Below are 9,796 nucleotides of genomic sequence, written 5' to 3' on the forward strand. Positions count from 1 at the left end.
ATGGTTGACAGCTGACTTAGGCTGGTAACCGATGATTGACAGCTGACGTAGGCTGGTAACCGATGATTGACAGCTATAGACCGGACTTAGGCAGGCGTTACCACTACGAACGATTGACAGCTATAGACCCATTCTAGGCAGGTGTCATCACCTAGGCCTTTTGGTTACATGCAGATTCCTGGATCGTGTCTATATAAATTCATCTCAAGTCACTTTAGAAATCCACCTCCTACAACTCATTCCAGGAGTTTCCTTTCCTATTAATTTTATCCAAAATTCATTTCTTCTTATACTCCTATAATACTAGAAGTTTTCAACATAGGAATACCATTATGGTGATGAATAATAAGCTTGATTGATTGAGATGGAATCTTTTCTTCATCAGAGTGCTAAAAACAGAGAATTTTTTGCTTTCTCCGTAAGTCATGGGCGTTGATAGAAGGACTTCTATCTGATAAAGTTTCATTTTCCTGATTAAGCTATATTCTCAGTGTTAATTGCACTTCAATTTTCATCATTAGCATCATGATATGCTTAAGTTCCTTCCTGAGTAGGTTGCATGTTTGAATTCTGTAAAGGACTACTTAGCATGCCTCTATTGTTTGGATCTCTAGTTAACCTCATGATCTTTACCCCTTGTTTACTCTATAGCTATATTCACTCATTTCTACATAAGGCCTTCATTTCAAACTTTTTCCTAGTGCTACCCTTGTTCTGTAAAAAAAAAACTGTCCTTCCTTTTCACATTATTTCTCTCCTCAATGACATGGTTCCTGATAGATCTATTTAAATATCTAATATTTGCACAATACTAGGAGAATGGTATTGATATCTTTTATGAGGAGAGAATGGAAATGACTTTATGACATGAAGCAATTAATTTTGGTGAAATAAGAGCAGTTCCCAAAACAAGAATTTTAAGAAAGATTGTGTTGGTGAAGATGGCTGTACCTTTATCATTCCAGAATTGATAAATTTATGCAATTAATTATAAATGCACTGTTTCTTTCTATTTCAAACTTCAAGTACATGCTTCTTAAGAGAGCCAACTATATTCATCCTTTTATGTACCACTAACTGCTAAATCAGGGAGTCCACAAGGGTCTCCCGGTTACCACATAAGAGAATTAGTTACTTTTGATTGCAAATGTACTTCTGTTTTTTTGGCTCGTTGGTCTATTGTCTACCTTTTTCGCATGCTAGATTCTTCAGCACTATGATTATGACAAAAGGTTTTTTTTTTGCAGGATGGACTTGAAAGCATTCTTGATTCTCATTCTATGGTCAAACAAATTAATGACAAGCAAGCCGGGCATGGCGTCAAGATCAAGATGGCGATGTCATGAGGTCAGTGACCACCTTGAGACGGTTCAAACTAAGAAGTCAAAGTGCAAATTTCATCAATTGCAGCAACTCCTTTTTACTCACATTCCAAACTCCTTTTTACTCACATTCCAAACATTACCACACTTGTTTACTCACATTCCTAACATTACATAAACCCCCTAACAACAACAAAAATTACTTTATTAAACATCAAAAACAAAAAACAAAAAAACGGCGACAAAGACCATGTATGCAAAAGAGTGCAGTATCAAACTTTGTCTTATAGGACAGCTGCGGTCATTGCATACAAGGTTCGAGTCCAAACCCTAAACCTTCCCTTAGAATTAATAGTGAAACCCAACCCCTCCACCACATAGCGCTTGACAGAGAGAGGGGCTGTTGTGGGGAGGAAAAATGTTTGGCTTTCCCTAACTATGGTATATTCCTCTCCCCTCTCCATAGCCTCTGCACCTCTTAACGTACTTCATCAAAACCACCTTCTTGCTCTAGAGTAATACTAGCTGGAAACAAACGCAAACAACCTTACACACTATCCTGCTAACAACCCTCTCTGATGCTCTCAACCGGCTGCCACATCGTTTTGTGCATTCTGATAATGGAGAAACTTCTTTACACCAATTTAAGTCCATTTTCCACCATGTATGACAACAACCACCGCCGCCGTCATCACTTGCTTGAGGCAAGAAAAATATGGGTTGAACTTCCCTTCAACAAATTCATTATTAGTGAGCTCTGAGTTGTAACATTTTCTGTTACAACACGGATCACATGATGTTTGCAACAACGTGTGTCATCTAACGAGGAAGAGAAACAGTCAACATGCAGTATGGATGACTAAGGTTGCTAGACCTTAGAAGTAAGCCAAGAATGTCGCACAAAAGAAGTCTCAGTGCGAATAGATATTCTGACTAACTAGTATGATCATCAGGAACACAGATGAGATAGCAAATTTTGCCTACCATCAAGCATGCTCTGAGATCTTTCCTTGTTCTGGACAAGCCATGTAGATATGGATGTAATGTCATTCTCAAAATTCTTAAGAGATTATCACACATGCAACCGTTTCATGTACGTGGAAATGGAAGATAATGAACAACGTTGAGAAATAGCCTAGCCAGTTGTCTTGGTGTCGTTCTGCTGTAACCCTTTATCTACCCATTTGTAACTTTTAACTTCTAGCCATGTACATGGGTGATTTGATTTCCCTTTTTGCTTAAGGCACTAATTCTTTGTAAGATAAAGAGAGTAAAAGCATATGTTATAAAGTAAAACTCTCTTTGCAATGTAATAGATATAGTTTGAATTATTGTAATTGGGAGCCTTGATATAAATATTTGTGTGTATATGTGTGTAATAAATATATATGCATAGACAAACATATAGACTTGAAGTTAGATTGTTTAAGATTCAAGTTAATTTATTTAATTAACTCAAACAATAAAAGCTTTAACATTAATTAATTAACTAACGAGAAAAAAAAACCTTAAACAATTACAATATTTACTTTATATATAAAACGAACAAATAAATTGAGTAACTTGTAACCAAGCTCGAGTTCGTTCAAAAAATAAATAAACTAAGTTTAATCAAGTTATCTAACTCAGTAATAAGTTCGGGTTTAGCTCAACTGTAACCTTAATTGTCGACTTATAATGGTCAGTTATAAAAATTAAAGATGCATACTAGAATTACGTGCATTTTTTTTTTTGACATGTTCGCACAAAGAAAGGGGAAGGGAGGATGATGATTTGAACTAGTGACTTCTGCTTTATGAAGTGTAATCCTCAGCCGATTGAGTTACCCCTTGGAGACGAGGAAATTCTAGTTAGATTGTTGTGTATTGGAATTTTTTAAAATTAGGGTTCTAAGATAATGAAATTGGGGATTTTCATTATTTCGTTCTAATGTTTCAAAACTAATGAACGAGTCTGTATAGAATTACATGTAGGTTCATTCAAATTGTAATGAGTTTGACTAAATTTCGAAATTTCGAAATTTAGAGTTCTTATACATGAAAATTGGGGATTTCGGTTTTGATTTTGATTTTTAATTGTTGTAAATGGATGGTTTATAGAAGAAAATATCGTATATATAAACCAAGCGGCGTGTACCTTGAAATTATGATCCTTGATATGAAAATTGAAATTGTTTGAGATGAATGACAATTGTGAAATGAGAGGAGGGAATTTGAAGGACGAGAAGAAGAGGAGGACAAAGACATCTTAAAACACTCTTTTTATTTTGGTACGAAATTAGTAGATTAGACTCGAAAACCCTAGTCGTCTCTTTTCTCTCTAGCCGCTAGAGAGAAAAGCGAAAAGCGAAACCCTTCAGCCACATAGGGGAGGAGGGTTGGCCATTTGGCTGCCTCCCTCCTCCCCTCCTCCTCCTCCTCGCTCCGGTGCTAGTTATTTACTTGATGCCCTAACCCCGGTGCCTCATGTCTTCCCCTTCCTTGCCGCTCATTTCCCCCTTTGTTTTTCTCCGTTTTTTTCCCCGCCTTCATTTTCTACAGCAAGCTCCTTAGCCTTGTTTCGGCTCTTTGTGGGTTCGGATTTTGTCTGTGGTAGCCACCAACCTGTGTCACTGCTTCACTGCCCGCTATTAGGGTTTTCTTTTATGCGTCCCCACCGCGTCGAGCTCCCATGCCCCTTACGCGGCGGTTTCCGGCCTGCACGGGTCCGGCTCCCTTCCAGCTACCGTCTTCCCACTTTGTGCTCTTTTTCCCTGTTTTGATGGTTCATTGTTGTTTTTTCCTTTTTTTTTTTTTTTTTTTTCTTGTTTGTGGTTGTTTTCAGGTCCTACTTTGCCGGTCTTCTCTGCGCCTGTTCGCCGCCCACCGTCCACTGTTGGGCCTTTCGACGAATCCCCGCTGTGATGAGCTTCCAACGTCCATTCGGTTTTCGGTTCCCGGCGTGTGCGTGATCGGAGTGTGCTGTTTCTTTTCTTGTTTTATTTCCATGTTCTGTTGCTTCTTTAAGATGTATTTGTGTTTTGGCGTATGCTTTTTCCCTGTATTGTTTATTTCTCTGTTTTGTTCGGCTTGTAATAAGGCTCTTTCCTCTTTCACTCGATCTATGTCGCCTTCGGGTTAATTAATTTTGGTCCAGACCTTTGGGTTGTGAATGTGATCATTATCCTGGCCTTCGAGTCGAGGAGGAAGAGTTTCGGCATGAGAGTCTTTCCGCTCTCAGGGTCGAGGAATAATTACTATCTATGCATTTGATTGAGTCTGTCTGTCACAGATCTAGTATTAAATCTGATTTTACTCATGGGTTAGCGGATTGGTCTCGAATATTGTACTAAACTTGGTAATTTTGTAGTTTTATGCTATGGTTGCTTCAGATCTTTGCTCTATGATGTAAGAGCTTTATGCTCGTGGTATTATTGAATGAAATGCTATGTTTTTCTCAACAAAAAAAAAAAAAACAAAAACAACAACAAATTTTTTTTTTCTTTTTTTAGATATTAAAAAAATTCAAAGATTTATTTTTTTAGTAAAAGTTAACAAAAAAATATATATATTTTTTGCAAATAAAAATTGGGATAGTTCGGTCACTCTTAAATTTTTTATCTCAATTTTTTTTTAATAAAAGTAAAAAACAAATATTTTTTAAAGTGACGTGGCTCCAACATGCTTTGCACATGAGGACCTTAGTTTTTTTTTAAAAACAAAAATTTTGTAGTCTTTATTTTTACCAATTAATAATTACAAAAGGTAAAATTGGTTTTGAAATGGTCAAAGTAAGGGTATTTTAGGAAGATCATGGTTAAAATTGGTTTTAAAAAGATGAAAATAAAATAAAAAGATTGTCTCTAATATTACTAGATTCAAATAAAATAAGGAAGTTTGATGACTCTAAAACCCATCTTCATTTGCATCATTGCATGGGTATAAAATGCCAACTAGATGACATTAATGCAATTAATAAGAAATAAAATATTTTAGAAAATATATATTTAAGAATAAAATCATCACATCTTCACAAAAAAATAAAATAAAATAAAGAAATTAATTATAGAATCAATCAAAGAGAAATGAGTGAAGCAACTTCAAGTGACAATGGTTAGTGTAGTCTTTATTCCTTAACCACAACAAATATCCCTATTAGTTTCTTGTTGCTTTATTATTCAATTATTCTTCTTCATTATTTCGTCCATCTGCTCTCATTAAATTTATCTACCCAGGCTACATCAAGTTAGCGAATTGACCATCAACATCAGAGTAGTCATGTTATCTTTAATTAAATGTCTTTTATGGAGAAACACATCTTGTTTGATTGGACAGCTCTTTTTTAGACAACATATCTTAAAATTAAATGAAAATTTGATATTATAACATTTTTATAAGTGTCACAACTTTTATATATATATATATATTAAAACTGAAAAATAAAATAAAATAAAAATTGAAAAGATATTTAAAATGATGGTTTGACACAAAGATTTATTTTAGATTTTTTCCAAATAAAAACCGGGGTGGTTCGGTAACCCTTAATTTTTTTATCTCATTTTTTGTTTAAAGTTAAAAACAAATATTTTTTAAAGTGACGTGGCTCCAACATGCATTGCACATGGGGACCTTCGTTATTTATTTATTTATTTATTTTTATTTTTTTTAAAAAAAAAAACAAAAATTTGGTAGTCTTTACTTTTACCAATTCATAATTACGAAAGTAAATTTGGTTTTGAAATGGTCAAATTAAGGGTGTTTTAGGAAGATTTTGGTTAAAATTGGTTTTTTGTCAAACATACGCTCAAGACCGATGGATGGGGCTAAGTTGCAACAAAGTGATAGTTTAATGTATACAAGTGTCATAGTTGTGGGTTCATGAGGCTCTATAAAAAATGGTTATTTGTTCGGGAAACAAAATATATTTTTCCTTTTTTTTTTTTATTAAGAAAAAAATGTTTGTCTATTGCAAGTCCATTAATTGATCAATATATATATATATATTGATCAAAATATTCATTTATATATATATGAATATTTTATTTAAAATTTTGACTAAAACTTTAATATACTCTTCTAAGTTCATCTTTACAATTTATTTAGGTGAAATGACGACTCGACTCAACCCAACGTCAAATCCAAGTAAGGGGACACAACACCAAAAATTCCAACAAATTTTATTATAAATCTTTTGGAAAAATGTTGGAGATTTTATAGAAAAGTCACTTACATGATTTTCAATTGTACTTCCATCCATATTTTAATTCCAAGTTTTATTCAATCATATGTCATTGTTCAGAAATTTTACATGTTACAGTTACCATATTTCATGATTTATGCATGACTGTAATCATGAATGAAAAAAGTTCTCAAAGTTCATGGCATAGATGAGTTTACAAATCATATGAAATGTTATATGTACATTCATGGCACAATATACAGTTGCAGATGAGCTTACAAATCATATGAAATGTTATATGTGCATTTATGTTTATATATGTTTAACCCGAGACACGATTATAATGACGATCGGTACTGCATAGGGTAGCATGGCAAGCACACCAAATGATGGTTACGAAAATGTGTGTGCTATTGGCTAGGTGGCCTTCACCTAGGGAAGTTTCCAACCTCGTAGCTCTCCCCTGTGACGACAGGATGAGCATATAAGTCCTTCGGGACAAGCCAACATGCGCTGCTCATGGTAAATTTGTGGCGTTGGGTCAAAATGGTAAAACAGTAGTTTTGAAAAGAAAAGTAAAAGGAAATTCTTGTACATTTTATAAGTTACTTGTTATTAATTGTCAATTACTTTATTATTTGTGCATAACTGAGATTTTAGCATAACATCTGCATAGCATGTTTTATAACATTTTGGTATTGTGGCTACTTACTGAGTTGTCGAACTCACCCATTTTCCTTTTAAATTTTTCAGATGCCGTTATACATAATAGTGTTGAGAATGGGGCTTCCCGTAGGTGTCCTCATTCTTGAGGACCCGATTATATGGCCTTATGCTTGGGATACATGGACCTACTGCTTTGAGGAGCCGTAGGAGTTTTAGAGCTTGGGATTCCAATGGGTTGCAAGGATCAAGCCATTGTTGTGCAGACTTTTGTTTTTTTGTAGACTGCACAATTTTTGTTATGTGTATATAGGAGAACACTTGACGCATGGGGAGGCTATAACCTCCCTATAGTAGTCGCTTTTGATTATGCCTCCTAATAGCGCTTGAAATGTTTGTTTGTTTGTTTTTTTTTTTTGGGTTCCCAGCTCATGTGTAAAACAGATCTTGTATATGTTCATATTAAAACACTAGTTCTATATAGCTTTTGACTTCTTATCCTCCCTTGGTTTACTATTAATGAAATGATATCTGATAATTATATTCCTTAATTATTGTGTTTTTGCTTTTAAGTTCACGTTCCCATATTCACCTTAATCGGGGGCGTGACAAGTATGGTATCAAAGCTAAGTCAACTATGAGTTTGACTTGTATTTTTTTAACCTAGGAAATAACGTGGAAACCCAGGCTTAGGTCAGATTGCATCACTACGCTTATGATTTAAATTTTTGTAAGTAGTTAAATAGGAAACTCTAATTTTTGGCACGTTACAGAGTCATGGCAGAAGGAGGAGAAGGATCTTCCCAAGGTTTGGAAGTTGAGGCTACCCTGGATATGGCTCAAATGTTTCAAGCTATGGCTAGGCAATTCGTCACAGCCATAACTGATCTTAGAAGAGAAGCACCCCGTGAGGAAGAGCGCAGCTGCCCATTCAAACGCTTCGAGCGACTCCCCATTCCTCCTATCGATGGGAAATGAGATCCTGTGGAGTGCGAAAATTGGCTGACCGACGTAGAAGAAATTTTGCTACTCGCAGGTTGCACGGAAGAACATAAAGTACAATATATCGCTTTTCGACTTTTTTTTTTTTTTTTGTGTCTTCTTGGGCCTAATTACTATAAAAAGAGCCCATATTGAAAAATCAAAAATATTTTACCCAAAATTTACATTTACTTGTACTTTAAAAAAATTTCCTTAAATATTAAATCATAACCAGTTAACTTTTTCTTTTCTTTTTTTTTTTAAAAAACAACAAATTAAAAAAAAATTCAACACAATATATATATAAAAAAAAAGTTCAGAATTCATATAACTGTCACAACATATATATATATATATATATATATATATATATATATATATATATATAAAGTTCAACACAAAGCATATAAAATAAGTTCAAATAAAACATTAAATGATACAAATAAAACATTAAAACTTCATCAGTCCTCTCATTTGGTCCTCTAGCAAATCCTGTGGACATCAAAAGAAAAAAAGTTATAAACTTAAACATAATAATATTAAGGCACAAGCATGTACACATATTAAAACGTGTTTAATATAATTGTATTGTAATTAAATTGTGTTTATAAGTAACACATTGGTCATTGTTTAATTCAATGTCAATTACTTAATTTGATATTATACGAATCATATCATTATTGTACATTAATAATATGATTCACTTGAAGTCTTGAATAAAGTATTTGAATTGTCATTGAATCATATGATTAAGTATTAATATTATACATTTATATTATTCATATGCATATGTAGACTTATAACATATATAGGCTTATAAGTTTACATTGGAAATAAGTCTCTAGATATTTAATTATTGTATTAGTATAAATTGGTATACTTATGAATTATGTTATATTATATATGTATAGTTTATTATTATATAATCAAATGATTTAATAATCAATTGATCATGTGGTATAATCATATAAACTATAGTGATAATATATTAATACTCAAGTTGTGATTTAATTATTTTTTCAAAAAATTTTGATTTAATAATCAAGTGATTATATGATATAATCATATTAATTATAGTGATAATATATTAATACTCAAATTGTGATTTAATTATTTTTTAAAAAAATTGTGATTTAATAATCAAGTGATTATGTTATATATATAAATATTTTTATAATTATAATTATAAAAATATATTATATAAAAAGGCGGTTAGCGGTTACGGTTAGTAAACCCAATAACCACTAACCGTTAGGCAGTTATAGCAGTTAGACGGTTAGCGGTTAAGCGGTTAAACCGCACGTATTGACACCCCTATAAATATACTATCATATCTTCTGAATCACTTAGCCGCCTAGTGAAGGAAAAGTGAAAACATAATAAAAAGAGAGACAATTTTGTTTTAAGCTTTTTTAAAAAAAAAAAAAAAAAAAAAATTATTGATTTAATATGATTGATAATAGAAAACAATCATACTTATAAGAAAACTACATAGATGAGAATAACATAAACATAAAAATAGTATGATTACTTAAAAGGTAAGAGATCCAATCAAATTAAATTTGAACATAAAAATATATTCTAACATCCACTCAACTTAAAGTTAAAGTTAAAGTTAAAGTTAAAAAAAAAAAAAAAAAAAAAGTTGATTTTTTTTTTTTTTTTTTTTTTTT

General features: G+C 32.6%; 1 long non-coding RNA gene across 1 annotated transcript; it reads left to right on the forward strand.

The window, feature by feature from the left end:
• Nucleotides 1-241: 241 nt before the first annotated feature.
• Nucleotides 242-4,580, forward strand: LOC132172279 (uncharacterized). Its single transcript, XR_009439130.1, has 3 exons — nucleotides 242-459; nucleotides 1,248-1,347; nucleotides 4,146-4,580. It is a non-coding gene; the product is annotated as an uncharacterized LOC132172279 (long non-coding RNA).
• Nucleotides 4,581-9,796: the final 5,216 nt, after the last annotated feature.

The sequence above is a fragment of the Corylus avellana genome, chromosome ca2 (assembly GCF_901000735.1).
Source record: "Corylus avellana chromosome ca2, CavTom2PMs-1.0".
Classification (NCBI taxonomy): Eukaryota; Viridiplantae; Streptophyta; class Magnoliopsida; order Fagales; family Betulaceae; genus Corylus; species Corylus avellana.